The sequence below is a fragment of the Fukomys damarensis genome, unplaced genomic scaffold (assembly GCF_012274545.1).
Source record: "Fukomys damarensis isolate Sample0158 unplaced genomic scaffold, DMR_v1.0_HiC HiC_scaffold_15, whole genome shotgun sequence".
In the NCBI taxonomy this organism is placed as follows: Eukaryota; Metazoa; Chordata; class Mammalia; order Rodentia; family Bathyergidae; genus Fukomys; species Fukomys damarensis.
The window spans coordinates 60,821,013-60,846,028 of record NW_022900927.1 but is presented as its reverse complement, the minus strand read 5'-3'; the positions used below and the strand labels follow the sequence as shown (position 1 = coordinate 60,846,028).

The 25,016-nt window shown below is 45.7% G+C and overlaps 1 long non-coding RNA gene across 1 annotated transcript; it reads left to right on the top strand.

Moving 5' to 3' along the window:
- Positions 1 to 6,709: 6,709 nt before the first annotated feature.
- Positions 6,710 to 8,674, top strand: LOC104867103. The gene is made up of 3 exons (XR_781676.1): positions 6,710 to 6,937; positions 7,498 to 7,664; positions 8,138 to 8,674. It is a non-coding gene; the product is annotated as an uncharacterized LOC104867103 (long non-coding RNA).
- The last annotated feature ends 16,342 nt before the right edge of the window (positions 8,675 to 25,016 follow it).

Here is a 25,016-nt window from a genome sequence, read left to right as displayed (position 1 = left end):
TAGAGAATTATTGAGTCTGAGATAGCCAAACTAAGGAAGGGGTGTGTGTGTGTGTGTGTGTGTGTGCACGCACGCACTCACATGGGTAAATATTAGAAAACTAGTGTACGTGCGTGTGAAATCCTATTCAAGTTTTGCCACATCCAATTTGACCTTAAGTTTCTTTGTTACCTGTACATTTTTTCCAACCCATGTTAGGGATTTCAACCAATTCAGGACCTCATTCTTTTTCTTACACCATTACAATAACTTCTACCCACTTCCCTGTTCCAAACCAACCTTGCCAACCTTGCCATTAGCATTTCATTTCTAAAACAGAGCAAATATTACCCTCAGTGTACTTGCTAACAAAAGTTCTCAAGCCTAACGTTCAGGCCCCTCTGCGATCTGACTTTCGCTTACATTTCTAGTACCATTTCCCTTTACTTCCTCTATCTCCTATCGCCTTTTCACATCTGATTACCTCCTATTCCCCACGGATACCATGCCTTTGGCCATGGTAATCCATTTCTCCTAGAATAATCTTCCTTGTTCCTCTCCCTGGAGAAACGCCACTATTCATCCTTCAAGGCCAAGTTCAGTGCCTTTTTCTTGTTAAGGCATCGAATTCCCCACTGTGACTTAATCACTTCTCTGTATTTCTATAGCATTTTTTGTCACCTACTATCAAATACAAATAACACATGTCCTGTACTGACTAATACCTTCTAATCTATTTAACTGGAGTCCTTTGATACTCCCAGTTCTCGGGCATCATAGGAGCTCAGTAAGTACATGGTGAACGACTCTGTCTTCCCTGCCTCTTTTTTGTACAATTCAAAGAAAGCACAAACTTGCTTTCAGGAGAGTCTGCAGAACATAAGCTTATTAACTGGACATGTCCCCTCCTTCCAACAGAATTTTCTGTGGTTTAATGAAGGGGCCTTGGAGTAGAAAATCAGAAGATCCACATCCCAGGCCCGTACCTAGACATTTAGGCAATGTCTTAACCTAATGGCAAGAAAATGTGTCCTGCTTCCCTTTGAATGCCTTCCTGTGCTCCAAATGAGTACTGAGAGGGGAAATATTTTACCGACTATTCAAGTATACAGTGGTGGGCACAGTAACTGTCACTGCTGTGCTCCTTGTTATGCCGCTGCTGCTAAGGTCCTGACAAAGCCAGCACAAAGTTAGTTAAGTAAGTGTCCCATGCAAGCCAGCCCAGGAGCCCAACAACTCAGCACTGAAGTCCTCCCAGCCCTTGCTTCAGTCTGCAGTTGGCATGCAGAAAAACTCTGAAATCTGGAAATAAAAGGCCAATGCCAGGTACCCACAAAAGCAGATGGTCCTGACTCAGACCCTAGTTCTGCTATTTCCTGGCTAAGCAGACCTGGTCTTTGAGTCCCAAGACCCACACTTAGGAAATGGGAATCACAATACCTACCCTACTGCACTGCTGAATGAGACGGGGTATATAAGGGTATTGATGCAAATATAAATATAAATAAATATATATATATATACATATATATATATATATACACACATATATACATATATACACACATATACATATATACATATACATATATAGATATAGATATATACACTACGCGTCTAATACACAGTCCACAAGTGGGCAGGAAAGGCAGCTGTGTCTCCGGACTCTACAGTATCTAGACACGCTCCAGCCTTGTCTTTCTTCTGCCTCTTGACTTGCCCAGTTCATTCCCACCCCAGGGTTGTGGATGTTTCCTCCACCCAGAACCCCTTTTCTAAAACCCCAGTGTGTCCACCTCTCCCAAAGGCACCCCTGAACCTGTCGACCACTTTCCAGCACACTGCTTTGCTTTTTTCATAACATTTATTTCTATCTCTAACGGTCTTATTCACTGTCTCTCTTTGGTACCTTACTGTATCTCCACTGAAGCCAGGACTAATGCTTTCGTATTCCTCACTTGGTCCCCAGACCCTGAAACAGTGCCCAGACCGTAACACAGCACTACACATTCCTTGAAATGCACTCATGACCGATGTTTGGACGAGTCCCACGCACTCTTTTTCCATACAAAGTTCCGATTCTTTTTGGCTGTTCCATGGGAATGAAATCTTGAAGCCACTTACTATGGAACCCAGGACAGGACCACAACGGACATTTAATAACAAGGAACACTCATCAACAGACACGGAGATGCTATCCAGGGAGAAAGGACATCTGCAAATAATATGCCAATACCTTGTACCCACAGAGTCAGAAATTACCAAGAATGGCAGGCTGATCCTTATTCGTGTAAATACAACTGTGGTGCTAAGCACAAATATTAAGTTAAGGGTATTTCATACATCAGAAAGCTCACTGAGACCACTTGTCATATTTTCCTTCTATTATTTTAGGCTAATATTGCTCTGGTCCAAACCCAGCACGGGAAGAAATTCATAAGATCCTTGATCTCTAAAACAATGACTAGAACAAATGATTTTGGGGAGCCTGGGGACCTAGGCAATTTTTCTTTCTTCCTACAGAGCTGTCTCAAAGGCAAGATACACAAAATCCTCCCAAGCCTGACCACATCATCCCTGTTCCTGATTAGCCCAGCCTTACAACAGGAGGCTAATGAATAAATAACCATGGCAATCCTGTATAATGCATGAAGGTTGCTTTCCAATGGTCATTTCAATTAGACCTTTTTCAATTAGCAGTCACATGTCAATCTACTAAAGACGTATACGAATTTATTCATCATTAGCAGGAAATGGAAAACGGGTAGCTTTTTTAAAAAAGGGATAAACACCCTAGACCCAATACCAACCCCCCATATTTTTCTCCCAAATGTGTGCTTCTGTTGACTTTCCTTTTTTCACTGAAATGCATCACTGTCTCCTCTAACACTCACCGAAATGACCCTGGGCTAGTGAGACATTCAGAGGAGCCTCTTGCCTTGAACCCCCACCCCCTATCCAACTATGACACTGCCCCCTGCCGGGCTTTCCGTGAAGACCCCCACGGCTGCTCCTATGGGAAACTTCTCTGCTTCTCACCTCCTGCAGGGTGCGGGGTGCTCCTTGCTGGATCACATGCGGGCTCACAGCTGCTCTCTGACCTTTGCTCTTTTGGTCTTTCCCTGCTTGCTCCCTCTCATCCATTTCTTCTGAGCTCCAGAAGCCACCAAGTTGAAAACTTTGGGGTCCTGGCACAGGCTCTCCTCCTGCCCTCCTCCTTGTGGCCTCCTACTTATTCTCCAAGGTCTGACGCAAGCTCCTTGCCTGCCTTGGAGGTACTCCGGAGGATCCCTCTCATTGCCCCGGGACAGCTGACCACATCCAAGTCTTGGCACGGCTCACGGTTTTATAGCTTGTTCGTAAGAGTGCTTCCTTCTGGGAACTTCCAGCCCTCCGTTTTATTCATCTCTGCATCCCCAGAGACCAGCACTTAAATAAATGGTTATAAAAAGATAAAGCCTTGCTGTGCACCGGGCTCTCTTACTAGACCACGTGTCTCCTGAGGGACGGCAGAGGACCCCACCCCGCTTTCCAAGCTCTCCAAGTTATGACGATGCCCGGCGCGTAGGCTGCTCAGTGTACGTGCGTGCAACTATTTTGAATGGGATTGGCCAAAAAGAAAAAAGCTCTCTGGCTCACAGTACCGAAAAACCTGTACGAGCTGATTTCTAATTAGTTCATTTTTTAAAAAGTTGAAATCTAAAATTTCTCCATGAGAGTATAAAACACCACAGGCATTAATTTGCAAGGATCCATCCTCTGAAACTCCCGGCTTTTAAGGCCAACCCAACTAATTGAGGCACCTTGGGGATAATAAAGCATTCCAAACGTACTTTCTGCTTTGAATCTCCGGGCAGAGAAGATATTGATCCTCTCTGGCAGAAAGGACTTCTTGGAGAAATTTCACCAGCACCTGTATCTGGAGGGAAAAGAACCGCACATTCCTGAACAGAACCGCAGTGCAGAGAGTAACAGCAAGGGCTGAGGCCCTCCCCGGGCAGCCTGGAAGGGGCGTGGCAAGAGGAAGGAGGGCAAATACAATGAACCTTTCATGCCGGGCTCAGGATTATCCAAATTCTACACCCTCTCTCCGTGCTTTGCCACAGATGAGCTACAGTGCGTGCAAAGAACTAGAATAAAACTCCTCTGCCCATAGCTGCAGCAACCCCCAGTGCCTAGAGAACTGCACTGACTTAGGTTGGGCTCAATCCAAACTAGCAAGTACGCTCGCCTGAGGAATCACAGGAACCTGGCTTCTTCCCCAGATCTCCCAGAACCGTTGATCCACAAGGAAATTGAATGAGCTATGACGTCCACGCTACAAAGGTGATTACCTCCCCTGCCACTGCTTAGAATTTCCCCACATTTCTCTACCAGCCATTTCAAGTTCCATCATTTGAGCTGAGAGGAGAAAGCACATCAAGTATTCTAAAGGACCTTGATATGCTCGCATTTTGGTAAAATAAAACTAGGTTACCCACTGAACATGCTACATCTTTCCTTTCCTGAATTTTTAAGAAGTTCTTTGAACCTCTAACAGAAATAATAAATCTGAATTACCAGGAGACACATGTAAAATGGTATGACCACTTTGGAAGACAGCTTGACATGACAGCTTCTTACAAAGTTAAACATACTTTTACACCGTGGTTCAGCAAATCCATGCCTTGGTAGTTACCCAAATGAGTTGAGAATTTATGTCCATATAGAAACCTGCATGTGAACGTTTATAGCAGCTTTAGTCACCACTGCCCAAACTTGGGAGAAACCAAGATGGTCCTTTAGAAGGTGAATGGATAAACTGCGGTACATCCAGACAGCAGGATATTATTTGGCACTGAAAAGAGATGAGCCATCAAGCCACAAAAAGACCTGTGGAACCCTTATGCTCCCATTACTAAGTGAGGAAGTTGACTTGATAATGCTGCAGACTATACAATTCCAGCTAAATGACATCCTGGAAAAGGCAAGACTATGAAGACAATAAAAAGACGATTGTTTGCCAGAGCTTAGGAAGGAGGGAAGGATGAATAGAACACAGAGGTTTTAAGGCCGAAACTACCCTGGTATGTTATTACAGTGATGGGCACGAGTCTTTATAAATGTGTCCAAACTCACAGAATGTACAACACCCAGAGGAAAGCCTGAGGCAAACTGAGGGCTCCGGAGGTCACAAGGCGGCCATGTAGGTTTGTGAGCTGTAACATAATGGACCACGCCGGTAGGGACGCTGGCAGTGGGGGCGCCGTGTATGTGTGGAGAAAGGGGTTATTTGGGAACCTCTGCGCCTTGCTCTCAACTCTGCTGTGAACCCCAAAACTTCTCTAAAAATAAAGTCAGCAGAAATTAAAAACAAAGTCCCTGAAGACTAGGTGGCCATTTTAAGGATTTCGGTTGTCTTATGAGGTACGTACATCTACCTCTGAAAAATAAAAAGCTTTAAGAGAGAGAAGGAGAAGCGGGCAGAAATAATGGTGAGAGGGTTTCCCGTATCCCACAAAGACCAGTCAAGTTCTAAAAGATTCACGGTAACAAAAACACAGACAAATCACACACCCTGCTTTTATACCCCAGAAACCGTGAGAATCAGAGGACCACAAAGTTCCTCTAATACCTTTCTGTTGTGAAGGCCTAACAAACCAGAACACAGTACACATATGGTGAATTCCACAAAAACAATAAAAAGAAAAAGAAACTTAAAACAAAGGAGTCCTCCTGTTTCCTTCTAAGGCTCCTCCTTTTGTCAGGTTTATTTTGTATCGCTGCCTGGAGCTAAAACAGGAAACTTGTATTAGGAGAAGAAAAACAATCAGCATGCCTGGCTCGTGACAGAGGGAGGATGGGAAATACTCTGTTTATTTAACCACATCTATAATTGATCGCATTTCAACTGCTATTGCAGGAAAATAAAGAGGAGGGTTATCCTCCATGAAGAGAACTGCAGTCACAGTGTGTGAAGAAAAGGAGGAGGAAATGGAGAATAAAGCATAAGGGAAAGACGGGGAGAGGAGCTGCATCAGCGAAGAAAATATGGTTTCCCAGAAGTTCACGATACGGCTGGCAGAAAAAAACGCACACACTGTTCCACTCACCGCAGGCAGACAGTGATGATGCTAAGGGAGAGGCACAAAGAGCAAGGAGAAAGTGGGAGAGGAGGACAGCGAGGAGGGGAGACCAGGCCTCAGAGAAGGAGCAGGATTCAGCAGGTCGTGGAAGTTTAGACGACCACTCCTGCCGCCGTTATGGCCCGAAGGTAAGAAAGAGTTGGGTCAGGCGGGTTTATTCGTTCATTCACTCATTCAGCAACTGTATGTCTAGCATCTATCGGTGGAAGCTGTGGTAGACAGAGGAAGGCAAGAGGTTAAGCAGAATACGACGGGCAGTGAGAAAACCACATACGGCTTTGAACGCCAGATTGCATTCATGACAGGCAGCGGAGAGCCGAGCGGGTGGCTGGCAGCTGCAGGCAGGTTCCTCGCTCTCCGCTCCTCGCTCCTCCTGGTCTCCGTCCTATACAGACGCTGGTGAACCAAAACCTGTGCACCAGACTCCTCGAAGGAGGACACTGAAGGAAAATTAGGTGCTGTGATCTAGACACCTTTGCGTGAGATTTGTGAGCTAGAAATGAGAGAGAATATTCCTGACCCCTGTGATCTGTTTTCCACCGCGCAAAGTGAGGTCATAAAGGTGAGACCTTTCCTACAGCATCAGTCGAGGGTCTGTCCTTTTTCTGAGTGAAGAAAGGCAGGGGTGGGACAGTAGTGTCACTGGCTTCCCAATGCATGAGATCTTCAACTCCACACCCAGCGGAGACCCAGAGGCAGACCCAGGTGAATCATTCCTCCACATGGTCCCCTAATTTTAGCCTTGCCGACCCTCCACATCGCCAAGTGGCTTTCTACCTGCGCTGAAATCCGACTGATACAGCCAATAAGAATTTTAAAACAGAATCAATCCGGTACGTGCTCTGGGAAGTGACCTTAGCAGCTGCTTAGGACAGCTGTCCCCAACCTTTCTGGCACCAAGGGTAGATTTCATGGAAGGCAATTTTTCCATGGACTGGAGGAATGGGGATAGTTTTGGGATGATTTAAGCACATTGCATTCATTGTGCACTTTATTTCTATTATCATCACATTATGATATATAATAAAATAATATAAAGCTGACTATAATACACGTGATCCATAAACCTTTGGAGTTTTAAGTGTTAACATATTACATTGAATCTTCACTTCCATCCAGAACTTTAATCTGGAGATTCAGTCGCCTCAAACACACTTTTAAGGTCAACATCGAAGTGATCTCAAGCCGCTGACCGTCTTCTACCATCAGGCAGTCGATTCGCCAGGCTTCTTCACAAATGCATCACACTCAAATCTACCCTTGGTGTCAGATCCATTCTTCCCCAGTCCAAGGGTCTCTTGTGCTTGGGAAATAATGTTCAAACTCTTGAAAGCTGAGATAGGTGATCATGCACCAGCCAGAAGAAAGAAGGGTCTGGCCCACTCTCTTTCAGAATCTCTGCTAATATTTGAAACGCGTCAAGAATCTCATTGTTCACGTCAACCCACAGTTCCAGTTTGGCTCTGAATGCAGCCACTGTATTTGAAGACTTGAATACAGTCATCGTGCTCAGTGAGCTGATGGATTAAGTTCGTTGTGAAGGCTGAATACGTCACACAAGTAAGTTTTATGACCCGTTCTGTGTCACTGAAATGTGCTGCCATGGTGACTGTCTTCATAAAGGAAATTTCTAGATTGGCTCTCATAACTCGGAAACTGGCCAGGGATCTATTTTGGAAAGCCTCTCACTCCTGTGTATGAGAGAAGACCTGTGTGCTCCATCTCCTCACGGAGCTGCACAGACAGACCTGAGTTAGTGGTATACACTTTCTTATGACCGATAACTTTATTCGTATTCTACAAAACATTGCTAAGTTCAGCTGACACCTGTCAGCTGGCCAGCATCTCTCTGTGCACGGCACAGTGCATCAACTCATATGCATAAGCGACCACTTGGATCCGAGTTGTGAAACCAGAAAGCAGTCCAGTCACAGCACCTGCTGTGTCTGTATGTGTGTGTGCGCATGTGTGTGTGTAACCAAAAATGACCAAGTCAATTTTTTGGATTTGTAATCATTCAAAAACTCAAATAGTTCTGCAGCTGTGGTGAGGACCTGTCAGACTGGAAGGAAAAGAAGCAGAGAAACACGGTGACATGGAAGTCAGAGAAACAGACTCCCAAAATGACCGTAGGCTAGGAAGTGACAAGAGGAATCTGAGGTGGCCTTCAACAGAGAAGAGTAAGGAAGGGGAAAAGAAGCTACAGCCTTTGGAGTAGACACAGAAAGAATAAATACTTTCAACGGACCATATTCAAAAAGCTTTGCTGTCACTGGAAGGCCCCAGAGGAGATGACTGAGGGGGAACAAAGTCAAGCTGAATCTCTTTAACATAAACAGTGGAGATGTGTAAGATGTTGATGAGAAAAGAGACAAGGAGAGCAAAACGTACAAACCAGGGAGGTAGGAAGTAAAGGCAGTAAGGAAAATTCCAAGAATTCAGAAGAATGAACGAGTCAGCCTTTGAGCAACAGGGGGAGATAGGCTAAGGGTATAACCGCACCGTGGTCCCCAGCGTGATGTGTGCTTACATTTAACCGAGTGATGAAGCGCTTCAGATCCATCTGGTTTCCCCATAACCCTAACAGGTTGTACGCGTTTGCCTGTGGTCGGCAGAGAGATGATTTATTTCCTCATGATTGGAGTTACATCGACCCATTCTGTAGCTGATTATCTCCCGCTGATAACATGCAGTTGAATTTATCTTTCATTAACCAAAAGAAAGTGATCACAAATTAATTACCATTCATTAAACACTGTCGTTTTTAAAAAGCCTTTCAAAACGTGCATCCATGGTAGGGGATAATGAAAGAGGCCCTGCGTATTGAAATAATTATTAACTGTCATTAGAATTAACACAGTGCGATAAGACATTATTTAACTATCTAAAAAATGCTGTGACCAAAAACACACCTAAAAAGAACAAAATCTAGCAGTACATAGATTAATTAAATGCAGCCTAGCAGCAAAACAAAGGTGCCTGATTATGGACTTCAATCAGACCAGAGAGCACAACCAGAGTCCAAGGTGTGAAGGCCACCTGTATAGTCAGGTGGGTGGACAAATGGACTCGGACAGCTGAGTGTCACAGCATCCATGGGAGAGGGGCCCGTGCATCCCCGCAGGCTGTAAGAAAACCCTACCTGGAGAGGTGCAGCTCCTGCCCCCAAGAGCTGCCAAAAAAGCTCTGCCAAGGACAGGAGACTTCCTACTTCCTTTGTGGGTAAATATCTGTTAAGCCAGGGAGAGCTCAGAAATAAACGGAAATAATGTTATAAATCAAGTCTGTCTTATCAATATTTTAACATGTGATAGTTAAAGTGCTTATAACGTTTAGGAGAGTTTGGAATGTTAGGTTAGCTGATGGATGAGCTTGTGGTCTTGTAATTGTAGCACTGGGTAGCTAAGATGTGATTTCAAATTAGATGGTATGGCAGAATTTTGTGAAGTGTGTTACAATATTGAAAGGTTTGGGAGAACACAAATTTCACTGCATGCATACTTTTAATTTACTAGACTTACAAGAATTGGGAAGACTTTGTTTACTAGGAAGACAAAGGTAGTCATAAAAACAGAACATTAAAATTATTAGTGCATTAACACATTTAGAGAAATTTAACTAATTGAAGCCAGATAGTAACCAACCACAACTCCTTGTGATTGTTAACATTTGTAAATTGAAAATTGAACAATAAATTTCACGAATGCAAAGCTTCAGGAAAAACTATGTTTTTAAAATTTTTAATTAAAAAAAAAATCTTAATTTGGGGGGGTACCAGGGATCAAACTCGGGTCCTTGTGCTTGCAAGGCGGGCAGTTGAACCGCTGAGCTAAATCCCCGGCCCCTAAAAAGTCTTAACTTTAAAGAGCTGGATGTGAGGGTTCACATGAGACGGTTTGATTCCCAGTGCAGTGACGCTCAAGTGGACTCCCAGGCTGGAGAGCTGCCTGGGCTGGGAGTGCACCGACCGCAGTGATGGGCGGGGCCTCTTCCTGAATCGAGATATTTACCAGCTCACGGCTAAGCAGACTAATAGGAGGGGTCTAGATGGAGGAAGCTGGTCACGGGTGTGCTTTGAAGGAGATACTGTGTCTCCTGGCCCCTTCTTTTTGCTGGCTCTTTGTGATACTCCGCTTCCTGGCTGCCTATGAGGTGAGCAGCCTCCCACGGCTGTGCCCTTCTTCTGCCATGACGTTTCTGCACCGCCACAGCTTAACGCAAAGGAGTCGGCTGACTGTGGACCCAAGCCTCTGAAACCATGAACCAAAAATGAGTCTTCCCTCCCATAGGTATTATGTCAGGTATTTGCTCAAGGGAAACATGACTAACACCCTGGCAAATACAGTTTTGTGAGGGCACAAAAATCCCATCGAGGATACATAAAACTTCACATTGCGTAGATTACTGACACAGAGACAAATACCCACAACACACTCAGCAAGCATCTGCTACATCCGTGTGTATGTCGTGCATATGTATGAGTGAGACCCACGGTGCAGAAAGGCAGTGTGATTCAGGGAAGTACCTCAAGGAGGAAAGGCCAGGTGCTTTGGGAGTTTGGTGCACCCTGCCTAGATCTGAGGGGTAGAGTAAGTCCCCTTGGAGATCAGAACCAAGGCCATGCTAATGGTCTCAGTCACAACCAAACAGGAGATCAGCTATGGAGAAAGAGGAAGAAGAAGTGACTTCAATGCTTGACTGTAGAAGTTTGAAAGAGCTGCTGTGATAGAATCAGTAAGAATAAGAAAGATGGCCAGCAAGCAAGATTGCATGGCATGGATCTGTCGATTTTCTCCACCTACACAGGGAAGTTCCTTCTGCAGGCAGCAAGCTCACTGTTATGACAGCAGCAGCACTGGCCTGCGTGCCTGCTGCAGACAGGGAAAATCCACAAGCAGCCTAGAGGAAACTGGAGCCAATGCGCTATAGAGGGGCATTTCAGAATGGAGATAAAGGGGTTCCTGGCTATCGGAATAGTAAATAAACCTGGGGCACATTAGAGACCTTGGAGTCTGGTGTTCTCAATCCCGGCTACACGTTCAAGTCCTCTAGCCCCAGCCCTAACCAACTACTCTACTGGACTCTGGGGACTAGAGACCCAGGAGGTAACTCTATGCACATTTTTGTTACAGTGGATTTGGGGGTGGTTTTTAGTAGTAACAATAGTAACACATGTTCACCGTTAAAACAACAAATATCAAACAACACAAGTATATATAATAAAAAAAGTCTCCCTTTTTCATCTTCCCTAATCCCAAAAGTATATGTTGGGCAACATGTATGAGTTAATGAAAGGGAGGGAGGGAAGAAGGGGAGAGAGGGAGAGAGGGAGGGAGGGAAAGACAGAGAGAGACAGAGAGACAGTGTGTGTGTCTGTGTGTTTTCAAGGCTCTCGGCCTAAAGTATGAGTACATATGTTAAAAAAAGAATAGCACAATGTTAATGGTAGATTCTGGTTGGTAGGTGTTCACTGCAAAAATCTTCCAAAAATGTTGTGCTTTAAAATTTTACCAAAAAATGTTGCAAAAGCAAAAGCTCTTCAAATGATTAGGATGCTTGGCCCAGGCTGGCGAGTTGAAGCCCACAGGGCAAGTGTACAAACGAGGGAACCTCAGGCCTCACGGGTAACCTGGTTTGCCCCAAATCACGGGGCGGAGGCCAGGGCTCCGGTAAAGGTGGGTCCTGCGCCCGTCCTCCATCTGGTGTCCTGTCCTGCACCCCAAGCAGCCGTCAGGGAGAGAAGGCCGCAGAAGAGATCAGCAAAGGAAGCTCATGGGAGCGGCCCGCTCAGGTCTTGAGCGGGATCCCTGTGTTCTGAATCTCTGCGGGAGCGAGAGGTGACACCAGGTGTACCAGAACCGGCCTGCTATAATCTTTAATTCTGGTGTGTGTCGATTTCATTGCCCTGACCTGCTTGCTGATTCATACTGCCCTCAAGCACTTAAGACTCCAGAGGAAATCCAAGCTCTCGTTTGCCAGAGGACTGGTTTAAGTCCACTGAAACTCCTTTCTGTGACACAAAGGAAAATAAACAAAATGTTTAAAAACTGTGAGCATTGCCCTCCAAAGTGAGGGAAGAGTATCAGTCCCTGGGAGTGGGAGTCCCTGGGGCCTCACAGTGCAAAACTCCTGAGCAGAGCTGCACAGGAAGACAGCAAATCACGATCTCCAGTGTGAATAAGAACTTACTGATCGATATTTATGGATGGCAAAATGTATTTTGTAGGAGGGAATAGGAAGATAGGGCTCAAATTCATAAATCAGAATCTCACGCAATAATATTACAAGAGTACTATGGATTGCCAAATTTTATATACAAGAGGCAATTTTTTTCCTTTAATCACACAAAGCACAGAAAAAGACTTCTGCCTGCTACTAGGCAGACTGAATGTTAGGGCTGTGTCTCCCATCCAAGAGACAATTCCGAAAGAGAATTCTGAACTTCTCATGCATTTTTGCTCTTCCTAGCAAACAGTGTAAAAAAATAAATAGAGGCATAGCAATCAGGAGACCTGGGTTCCAGTCCTTGCTCTGTCACTAAGTTGCTTTTATCTTCCTTTTTGCAAAAATGAGGACAGAGCTGTCTTTAGGGTGCTTATACAGTAGCTGTGAAACTGGACTGAATACCTTTCTGGCCCCACTAAGGGACATTCATAACCGGTGTCCCCAAAGAGTCACCGTAAGGCCCAGTTCCTGAACACTTCTCTCCTATCCTAACGCTCTTGTTCATCTGCCTCTCAAGCTCAGCCTGGCCAAGGAAAACACTCCCAAGGGAAAACAAAAGGTCAGGAATTCTTTTAAACAATTATTCACATTTTAAAAATTAGTATTCATAAAAGAAATAAAAGCAAAAAGGTTAAGTGACAAGTGGGTAGGCCCTCAAGGTGAAGAGGACTTAAAAAAATCTCGTTCATCCTTACCCTTCAAAGCTATCATTTAATGACAAATTCAAGTAGCCTTTTGCATTAAAAGTTACTCTTGGGCAAATAAAGTTCTTAAAAGGCATCTCAACAGATTCTAGCAATTGTACTAGTGATCTTACCCTCTTCATCCCCTCAGTGAAAGATCTAGAAAGAAAAATGAACTGAAGTATCAAGCCCTCCTATTCCCAGGCAGTCAGGGCCCTGGGTCTCTTCCGGAGCCAACGCCCCGTGATTACGAACTCAACCATCTCTACCGTTAACTTCTCAGAGCTCTGGGGGAAGCAGGAGAGCCGTGACGGTCTCTACCCTGGGCAGACAGGGACATTCGGGGCATCCAGGGCCCATGGAGATGCCCAGAGCAGTCGTCAGACAGGCCGGCCTGGAGTCCTGACCAGGAAAGCTAGACGTTCACTTGACGCTTGTGTTTGTTCCTGCACGAGGACAGCAATGCTGCTACCTTACGGTAGGGTTTCCGAGGACTGAAGGAACTAACTGGTGCATAGTGGGAGAACAGTGCCCGACATACGGTAAGCATTCACTACGAGCTAACAGCTATTATCACTCAAGTTTTCCCTCCTGCGCTCCCTACGCTCACCCTCTGGTAAGAAAAGTTGATGGTTATGGCACAGATTGCAAATTTTTAAAAATCACAGGTTCTTAAATAGACACAACTGAAGAAAACCACTAAGTTTTTCTTTCTTTAAAAACCCCATACAAAATAAAATGCTCTTCTCTCAAAAAAGATACAATGGTAATTTTAAAAAAAAATTTTGGACTCAGTAGCTTTACCTCTATTCCTGGAGCCACCAGGGAAAAAAAGCATAGCCATCACGCTCATTTTTTTTTTTCTCCTGCCTTTACCACACCCCAGACCCTGTTGACGCTTTTCTTTGTGTTGTTTCACTTCGTCCTTCAAACGGCTCTATGGCAGGTATCAGCGTCACTGTCATCTTTCAAGCCATCACCTTCCTAAGATCACATGATAAAGGGGTGAAGGATGCAGACATCGAGCCGGGTCTGTCTGATGACAAACTGCCCCCAGCCACAGCCTGTCCCTGCCATGGATCACGTACGCCCTGCTGGGATAAAGCATACAGAGTCACAGTAACTGGCCCATGGACCAGTTTCCTCTCCTCCTAGAAGCCAGGGCTTTAGTTTAGGTCTGTGCACTCCTGATCTCAGACTCTGAGCCTAAGCCTTGTGCATCCTTGTTGAAGGAGTGCATTTCCAAAGAGCCACACTTCCAGCAATCGTCTTTTGGGGAAGAAAAGATAACGTTCTGTATATTTGAAAGCCCGTCATTTAAGTCTTCAGGTCTTCGCTCAGACAGTCCCTAAACACTCTTCAAGGCAAATCCGAAAAGCCAAGCATTTTCTATGTAACTTCTTTTTAAATTGGGAAGAGACAGATCAGGGAGGAGTGTGCTATCAGGCTTTGAATTGTACATCTCTTTCCTGGTTTACAATTTACTCTTTGCCTCCAAGGAGCAAAACAAAAGGTCCCTCCTCCTGAGCATTAGAAACCTTTGGACTGAAATACAGCTTGGAGAAAAGATGAAGGTGGACTTTTAAAAACTGAATGTCATACAATAGTTTGTCTTCCCATGCATTTCCCCTGTAGGCAGTTAAGTTATTCCCTATTCTTCATTTTTATTTATGAGACTGTGCAAAGAAAACTAAATCAGTTTTGCTACAGGGAAGTCAATGGTGTAGAAAAGAAAGTCACAGCCTTTTCGTTCAAGTAGAAAACAGCACAGCAGCGTCTCGTTTGGGTTCATCTTCGATCAAGCAAGCATCGTTCTGTGCGCATGCGTGGTGGAGCGAAGGCGTCAGGCGCACGCACACTTCCCAAACGTCCATTACAGAATCAAGTGGCTCCACTCCACTCCCTCCTAGGTCTTTTCATCTGTTTGGATGTTTAACTTCGACTCACTAAGGAATAAGTTAATCAAAAAACTCAATCTGCTTCAGGTGTTCCTCCCCCTTGGGATATAATCTCAAGGTGTTCTCTTTTTCTATTCAATTATAGTTACACCCTGTGACCTAAAAAATTATTGGGTTGCTCTAGTCGTTTAGTTATAAAATGCTGTTGATACAATTCAGCAGACCCTTAAGGAGGTCAAGAGTTGGAGATAATGTGCTTTGGGTTTAGTTTCTAGCTACTCCTAAGATTTCATTAAAATAGATCATACAGTTTAATGCTTTTCAATGTTGCAATTATTTAACTTCCTTTTCTCAAATAGAGATTCACCAGACTAGCTTTATTGAGAGGACAAAACCGCACCACATAGAGAAACATTTATGTTCTCCCGAGTCAGATTCTAAAACAGGGATTGGCAAACTTTAACAGGCCAGACAATATTTTCAGATTTGCAGTCTACAAAATTTCTGCTACAATTACTCAGCTCTGCAATGATAGTGTAAAAGCAGTCATAGATAATATGAAAACAAATCAGCTTGACCATGTTCCAATAAAACTTTATTTATAAAATCAGGCTGTTGCCATGGACACTCTAGTCATACCAACCGGCAGAATGTCTAAGCATGGCGGATCTTGAATATTATCACAATAGACATTACATACAAATAGGCCCAGATTCTTCATTCTTGGGTGCATTACTCCTTGTGCACCTGTCTGCATATCTGTGTTATATTTTAAAATAAAGTTTTGTTTTGTTTTGTTTTTTTAAAGCAAATGACCAAGGAATCCAGAAAAGCTGGTTGGTCAAGGCACAGCGGCTAGATACAGGGGAAACTTTTCTGGACTAGTCAGAGGCTTTTCCAGTGATTGAGAAGTTTTGGAATTAGTGGGATCTCAAGTTATATAGTCGAATTTCTTCCCCACCTGAGGGATTCTTTTCAACATTCCTGCCAGGTACTCAATGTACCTCTAAGGAACGGCCTTTTGGGGGGTGAGGCAAATGACTGCTATTCCATAAGGTTCATTCAGTCGACACCCTAGTGCCATGACCAGGCTCACCTTGTAATGCTTGGCTCTGAGAACACAAACATCTAAGACACCAGTGGTCCCATAGGGAGCTTACAGGTGAATCAGAGAACTAAGACAGGACATAAATTACAATATAAGGTTTAAAACAACAGTGGAAGGTTATTAGGATTTAAAGAACAATAAGAAAGGTAACCCAACTTAAAAATGAGGGAAAGATGTGAACAGGCACGATACAGACATGTGAAGGGATATTCAGCCTCATTAGGAATCAGAACAATCCCAAGTAAAACCACAGAAAGATACCTTTTCACATCCACCAGACTGGCAAATATGACCAATTCGAAAAAATCACATTCTGTGGCCCAGCAAGTCCACTCCAAGGTGCAAACCCCAGAGAGATGCTTGCTCCTAAAAACGTGTGCAAGATGATTCTCAGAAACATTTTCCTTAATAGCCCAGCATCATAATTGTGCAAGTGTCCACGAATGGTAGGATGATAAATACAAAGCATATACAAATGCACTGCAAGAGTACACAGGGAAGTGAAGGACATGTGTCTATAGCAACATGAGTGATTCTTATCCAATTCATCTTAAACCAAAAAGGTTAAGTCTCCAAAATAACAGATACAAGGTGATACTGTTTATATAAAGTTTAAAAATATACAAAACTAAGCTGTATATTAAGTATATGAGTGTATAAAAGAAACTATAAAATAAAGCAAGAAAATTATTAGCCCCTACTGTGGTCTGAATGTGTGCCTCCAAAATGTATATGTTGCGGTCCTAATCCCCTAAGGGACAGCATGGGAGGCGAAGACGGGAGGTGGCACTCTGCCCTGTAGACTTAGTAGAGGGACCCCAGAGAGCTGCACTGCCCTTCCACCCAGGAAGGACACCCTGAAGAGGCACCACCCGCGAACCACAGCCAGCCCTTACCTCATTCTGAGTCTGCTGGCGCCTTGACCGTCCGATTCCAGAAGTGTGAGACATAGGCTCTGGTTGTTTACATGTTTCTCTGTCTATGGTGTTCTGTTACTCCAGCCCAAACGGACTGAGGTGACCCCAACTCTAGGAGAGAACCTCTGATGGGGAAGAAAGCAGGGAGGAGAACCGGGAAGAGGCCACAGGAGCGGACATTCGTGTCCTTTGTTGATGTTGGACGGGGGGTGCACAGGTGTGTGTGGTCGTGTGATTGATCCTTCGTATCTTACTTAAACTTTATAAATATTTCATGTCTGCTCCACGATGAATGAAAGCCCATTTTCAAAAAGAATTGAGGGAGAAAGAGAGGTTGGTCCTGATCAGGAGAAATGCAAGGCCGAAGGTCACCACGGCAGCAGGATTCCGCTAGATTCACCTAACTGGCTGGTGACGTCGGCTACAGAGTTGCGTGGAGGCTGCAGGAGGAAAAAGTCTGCAGTCAGTGAGCAGGGGCTGCCTGGTCACAGACCGGAGAAGGACCAGCACTCAGGTGATCTGTGCCATCTGCATTCCCCCAGCCTCCCTGAAAACCTGGTGTCATCTGCGTTGGGTGGCGACTGGGGAGAGAGGGAACACAGCGTGTCAGGCAGAGGGGCGGAAACCGTGCAAGCATTTAAAGAAAAGAGACGGAAGCGTGGCTCTGCTGTGACACTACACTGGGAATCCACCGTGAACCTCCGCTCTCTCCTCCAAGCTTCATCTCTTCAGGCAGCGGAGACAGCTGGAGAGCTCTCCTCCCGCCGCCAACCCGATGTTCCGGAGGTGAGACCCCGCTCCCGCTGACTGTGCACGCCGGCCGGCCCGCTAACTGAGCTTAGCCCGAGACAGGACATAGCGGCTCCGGCTCTGCCTGCTATCTGACGGGAGCCAGTGTCCCTCGGAAGTCCTTGAGGAATCTGGCTCCCGGCCCAAATCCCGCACGTGCGTTTATCAGGCCTGGCCTTACAGTTAGCAAGACTGCAGCTGGAGGAACTCGCAAGGACAGCTGCCCTGCTCACACCCTGCGGTGCCGATGCCCGGGGGCCCTGCTGTCCGGGACTCGGGCCTCTCCTGCCTGCCTGCCCGTCCCTCTGCAGAGCTGCGTCCCCAGCCCTGGCCTCTGTGCCTGGGCCTTTCATCCCGAAGACCGCCTCACAGGGTCCGGGACACTTTCCTCCACTCCGACTCAGGACCCAGGGTTTCTCTGCGCGCACTCTGTGCCTGGCCGCTGGGTCCTTCACCAGCAGGGCTCTACATTCAGGGCTCCCTCAAAAGTGAGACGAGCTCCAGGCCCACCCTCACCCCGGACCTTGACTGCTGCACCGGGCCACACAGAACAGGGGAGGTGGCACTCTGGTCACCCACTGCAGCACGCGGTGAGGGCCTGACTGTTGCCGGCGTGTTCGCCTGGGTCCTAATCAGCTGCTCCGATCCCTAGTAGCTCCGCTCAGCCCCCTCGCATCCCTGGCCATGTAGGAGCCAGCAGAGCTGGTTCTGCAGTCTGCTATGTCCCTACCTCAGCCACCAGTGGCTTTGACCCCAGTCCCCCGTCCCCCACTTGTCCCCAGAGACAAAACCCACCCTCCTTCTTTGTCATTCCGTCGGCCTGCAGCAGGTCGGTTCCTAGTCAAAATCCTAGTACCGGTTTAACCCATTTTTCTCCAATAGAGCCACTTGCATGGCGAGTGTGTGAGGATAAATAATATTTTAGATAACTTAATTTAGCTCTCAAATGTGTATTTCTAAAATATGTATTATCCAGTGACACAAGAATTCTTAGTGCCTTAAATGAATAGGTTAAGTTTGGATTCCAGATGCCCATCAACACCAATTTACCGTCCATCGCCCCCCTCCATCTCCCATCCCCTCATCCCCTCACCCTTCCAGATGTGTTTGGAGGGCTAGGCACTGTGCTATGGCTAAGAGATAGAAGACAATAAAGAGCCCCTGCTTCTCTACAGGAAAAGATCTTCTCACTATACCAGACACAGATAAGTAAATGCCACAAAAAAAAGAAAAAGAAATCAAGACAGTGCCTCCCCATAATTCACTCCGTGGACTATAAAAGCCACAGGACCTTCTGCAGCAGCTGCACACCGGCCTACAGTCAGATGAGAGTCCCCAGGCAGGGCTAAGTCCTCCCTCCTCCCTGCCTTTGTCACTCCAAGAGCTGAGTACAGCCTTTCCTCACAGCCAAGCATGGAGTAAACAAGGCAGCCAGCAGAACGGATCTGCTTTTCTCTAACTCCATCTCAGGTTCTATAACCGTTTCAGCACGAGTGTTTGTTTTCAGTTATCCCATCCTGCCTACTTCCAAAAACTCCGTGGGTGATTTACAATGACACAGACAATGGAGCAATTAAGTCAGAAAAAGAAAAATCAAAACCCAGTGAACCAGAGGAAGAAATCCTAAGCCAGTAATTTTCCAACCTAAGAAGAACTGGTGCTCTGTCCAAAATGTAGGTTTAAAGTTCTAAAACCCATCAGCAGATCTGGCACGAGGACCAGGGTCCACAGGAATAAGTGTTCCAGGTGATTCTGGTGCCAGCGGTCAAAGGACCACTGACACTGGTCTCTACGAAACACTGACACTGGATAAAGCAGTCAGTGCAATCAAGTTTCCCGGCAGGCAAAGCAAAAAGGGGAAAACACTGTTATAAAACTGTTACTATACGTAACAATAGAAACAACCATTTTATAAATTCTAAAGGTAATACAATATATCCGTTCTTACTATTACATAACAAACTTCTAAGCTGAGTGACTTCAAATTAGTAAACCATAACTCTTGAAAGTTTAGAGACCTTTGCTTGTGAAGAAATATTGTAGAAGAACATCAAATCATACTCGATACAATTCTAAGTTCATTTTCTCCTGAAAAATATGAGTAAAACAAATATGTTATAACAAACGACTACAGCTTTGCCTCTGGCTCCCAAGCCTCCACAAGAGATGGCTTATATTAAGTGTTTTAAACTGAAGCAATTTAATGTAGCCCTGGCTTGGAACAACAGGCAGAAAGAGAAGTCGCATGGGAGGGGGAAATGAGTCATTCTACAATGGATCCGCACTTAATTTTGTGCAAAGAACCAACCTAAAGGTTTCCTCTGAGGAATCCACCATCCAGACAACTCCCCATTTCACGGCGGTAATCTGTTCTTCCTAAATTTACAGCTATGTCAGGTTCCCACATTCATCTGAGCAGCAGTGACACTGAACGCAGATTTCCGGCAGCCTCGTTTTGCAGAGGGGGTGACCAGGCGCAGAGACCCTGAGGGAGGCACCCTGGACAACAGCTCGGGAAAGGGTGGCCAGGAGAGAATCCCCAGGGTGGCTCCCTTCCACTCCACCTGGCTGACCACACTGTAAACCACTGCCGGGTGCTGGCACCAAAGGAAAACTTACATTTCTGTAGTCCTCGGGAACAAACTCTATCTCCCTGCCTTATGTGCTAAGATCAACTCCCGGAGATGGTGGATCACTAGCATCTATCCTTTGTCCTTAACCACTACTGCCTACCTCTCGGGGTACCCTTGCACCCTTGATAGGGAAACAAGATAAATACAGATGCCTAATTTTATAATTTGGAAAATGTGATCCAAGAAAACTGATTTCAAAAACCTTCTAGTGAGGAAGCACCGATGTTCTGTAAGTTTAAGAAGGAGCAAATAGGTTATTTTTTTCTTTGTACTTTGGTTGCTTCCTAGTTTCAACAGAGAAGCTATTTGTCGCATCATAAATAGCTACCTAAACAAATGATTTTTCACACATTTGATGCTTATCACAGGCACAGGTGCATGACATGACATTTTAATTACTCATATTTAAAGGAGGCAAAGTCTCTTTAAAGTAATATAAAAACAACTTTGGTACCATAAAAATGTTACTCCTACACGTCCCAAGACATCTGACTGAGATACGAATTCACTACGGGAAATCGAAAAATATGGGGACATCATAGCACTTTCAAGTTATAGGAAAACCATCAACTCTTCTGTCATTCAGAGATATCAGCAAAGGAACACTGAACAGAAATGCGGTGCTTAAAGCCCAAAGATCTAACAAACAAAGCAATTCAATTCAACAAATGCATAGAAGACCTAGGCACAAATACACTGCGAAGTTCCTGGGCCTCTAGCAGTCCAGAGACCAAAGAGAGCTGGGTCTATGAGCACGGGGGTTAAAATGCTGTAGGGAAGAGTAAGGTCAGCAAGACGGCTCAGCAGGACTTCTCAGGTCTTGTGACTTTGAAGAAACATCCATCTGAACTGTGTGTGCATGAAAATGCCTCCACAAGAGCAAAGGAACCTGGGTGAGAGATCACAGCACCCGGATGTGCATGGAAATAAGAAAAGACTCACTGGAGAGGGCGGGAGGATGGCTTCACCTTGCACAAGCCCAGCAGGCACAATCTGGAGAGAGAAACGGTCTGTGCGGCCACAAAGCAGGCAGTGAGCAGCTAGTTTGCCTTGGACTCCAGCACCAGGCCCACTCCAGTGAAAACAGCTTTAGGCAAGACTCACAGGTCCAGGCGCCCATGGGCTCAGGCTCTGAACCAGCACCAACACACGCAACGGGCCGCAGGCTCACAGACCCTGCAGCCCCAGGCTGAATGCAGCACACCCAAGGTCCCAGCTCGGCCCAGTAGACCAGACGCCCCCATGCAGAGCCAGCCCAGCAGAGCCCAGCACTGGGTCCATTCCCACAGGTCCAGGCTCAACGCCTAGTCTCCAAGACTCCAGGCAATGGCCACCCCTGTGAGCTCCAGTGCTGGACCCACCCAAGGGACCTAGGAACCAGGAACACACTCTTTCCGTGGACACAGGGAGCACTATCCTGATCACAGCAGGTCACAAATGTCAGTACATTTAAGAAAATTAAAATCACATAGTGTTTCTTCTGACCACAACAGCATCAAACTAAAGATGAATATTGAGGGAATTTCGCAAGTATATAGAAAGCAAACCCATAACCAATGAGTCCAAGAAGAAATCAAAAGGGAAAGAGAACATTACATAATACATACATCAAAACCACATTGTACACCGTGAATATATACTGTTCCTGTTCATCGCTTAGACGCAACAAACCCAGAAAACAATTTCAAATGCACAGTGATAACAACAAAAACAAAAAAGAAGAGCGCAGAGTTGAAGTCCTGATCTTTTCAGTAGGTTTCAAAGCATCTGTGCCATGGCAAAGAAAGACCTATCACTGCAAAGTGCTGAGGACTTGGCAACGGTCCCTGCAGAGTTTGACCTTGGCCTTGTTTTCTGTTGGAGTACAAGGAAGAAGTGCAGGTGGCTACTTTTCCTTTGTAAAAACTTTTTAGTTCAATGTTTTTTAAAGCCAGGATCTTGCTGTATTTCCCAAGCTAGCCTCTAACTCCTGTGCTCAAGTAACTCTCTCACCTCAGCCTCCCAAATAGCTAGGATTGCACTCAGACGCCCCCGGGACCAGTCAGATGATGATGTTCAGGTGAGCATTTTTCCACCGCTACAATTCCACAAGATCTCGAGTAGCACCGGCTTCGGCATTCTTCAACTGAAAGCCTGACGAATCCTCCTCCTGTCATTTTGTTATGCAGCTTTGCTATATTAATCACACTGCTGCTTCAATCCTCAAAAGTAGTCAATACAGTGGCATTTTTGGATTTACCTAAGGTTCTCTGGCAAATTGGCTAAGGGGCTGGCACTTAATTGCCTAAGAACCAAACTCAAAATTCTAACTCACTTTCTCATCGACTTTTATCAGTCCTCGTCTGCGGTACGAGATGCTTACATCCCTCGTGTGGAGTCGGTACAGGTGCATAACACATCTTAATTCCTTTTCTCAGTCCTCTCCTCCTCCCCTGCAACTCCCGATCCCCTCCCTGAGAAAGATCCATCTCCCTACATCTTATTATCATTCTTTTATTTTGCTCTCTGTCGCTTGGGTTTCTCATATGAAAGAAACTGTACAGTATTAAAGAGTGTGTGTCTGACTTATTTCACTTAACATAGGGTCTGGAGGTGCATCCACTGTCCCACAAATGATTCAAGTGTATCCTTCTTTATGGCAGAGTAGTGCTCCATTGCGTGTAAGCATTTCCACATTTTCTTTACCCCTTAGCAGTCCACTGCCACTAAAAGGTTACTTTGTTGTTTCCTCGGGGCATCCATAAAATGTTCATGCCTGTTTTCAGAAAATTCAAGATTTTGCCAAAAATTGTTCTGTCTCGGTACATTTCAATCTTTAAGAAAGTAGAGTGATTTGACATCTCATTCCCTTTAATGTGTGTCCTCCGAGCACTTCAGGCGCATGCTTCCTGAGAGCTCTGAAAGCAGTGTAGTCGAACGGGCACTGCCGTTAAGTCACTGTGGCCAGCAGAGCTGCTGGACTCTTTGTGCCGCCCTCAATGACAGTGTGACTACACAGTCAGCAACCACTGCTTCCAGAGCACACATCTGATTGAGTGACGCCCCAGGAAAGCATATGAACTACAACGGTCACCTGGAACCACCCACACCATTCCTGGCTGGGGCTGGGGGTCCGCGGCTCAAACGCAGCCTGCCACAAGGTGTGTTGGGTCCCCTCAGAGGTTCGTGTAGCCAGATACGGCCATGTTTGCAGTACAGAGTGGTGACGCTCAGAGGGGCCGAGGCGCATGGACACAACACATCTTCGTTCTTTCAACCTCTGCCCTCCTCCCTTGATCTCCTGGTCCCCTTCCCTTTTGCAAAAGATCCATTTTCCTGTTTCCTATTATCTAGCTTTTTTTCTGCTCTTAACGTATTTATTCTCTGGGTTTCTCAAGAAGAGAAACCATGTGATCCCAGGGGAGTACAAATTCTCTTTTAAAGCCAGGATCTTACACCTGGGCCAGGCAGGAACAGGAACTCAATACTTGTGAGGAGATCTGATGGATGGACGAACGGAAGAGCAGGGTCAGAAGTGGTGGCAAAATTCAAGACCAGCTCACAAAAGCCCACGAGACATAAAATAGAGCACCAAGGCCGACATGGACCGAGCCGGGAGCAGAGGGCCTCAGCAGGACGGGCACTGGGGGCTGAGGACCAGGGGCCTCCAGGTGGAGAGGGGTAGCGATGGAAGAAGCAGGCGGCCACGGAGTAACAAATACCTTCAGGAGCACGGGCTGCTCGTGTGAGTTCGCTGCATTCCCTTAATCTTCCTCCTTGGAGAAAATGTGCCGGTTGCATATCTGTTTGGGCTAAATTGCTATAAACAAAGAAAGCAATCTGGGGCCGGGCAGGCTTCTGGGTGCGTGGCCCTGCCAGGCCCGTGCTGTGGATTCTGGCAACACCAGGATCCAGGGCTGGCTTAAGATTAACCCCACTTTTAGAGCCAGAGGAGCCCGGTTCAAATCCCCGCTTCCCCGTTCACAGGTCCCAGGCAAGTTCCTCAGGCTCCCTGAGACTTCAACTGCAATCAATACCTTATCTAGCTACTTGCAAAGGCTGCTCTGAGGACTCCGTGAGATTACTGTGCAGTCACAAGACATCCGCGGGGCTCCTAGTGCTTTACTTTTAATTTTTTATTTGTAGTAGCACGTGTTCGCAGTAGCAGAGGTAACCTACTCAAAAGCCAGAAGTGCTGGAGATTCTGGCTCCCTTTCCCCTCTCCAGCTGGGACCCTGTGGCCCAAGGTGGGTCCTCGCAAAGACAGCGATAGTTTTTAATGTCTTTTCACGTGTCTAGAAAAAAAAATTTAAATATACAAATACATAAATAGGAATCAAATTTAAAATCCTTGAGAAAAATTACACATAGGTCCAGAAAGTTCTCATATGAGAAAAAAAAAAAAAAAAAAAAAAAAAAGAAGGGAAAACCTTAATAGCATGGGAAACTGCAGCACGGGCAGAGGGTCTCGGAGAGCAGCAGGAGGCTGTGAATGTCCCCCAGTGACACGGACTCGAAAAGGGCCCATCACAGCCTTGACCACTACCTCAGGGTCTGCAGCCCTCCGAGGAAATGTTTAAAGACACTAAAGATATTGTCTGTTTGTTTATTTTGCAGAACGAGGGATGGAACCAGGGCCTTTTGCACTGAGCTGCATTTCCAGCCTCCTCCCCCCCCCCT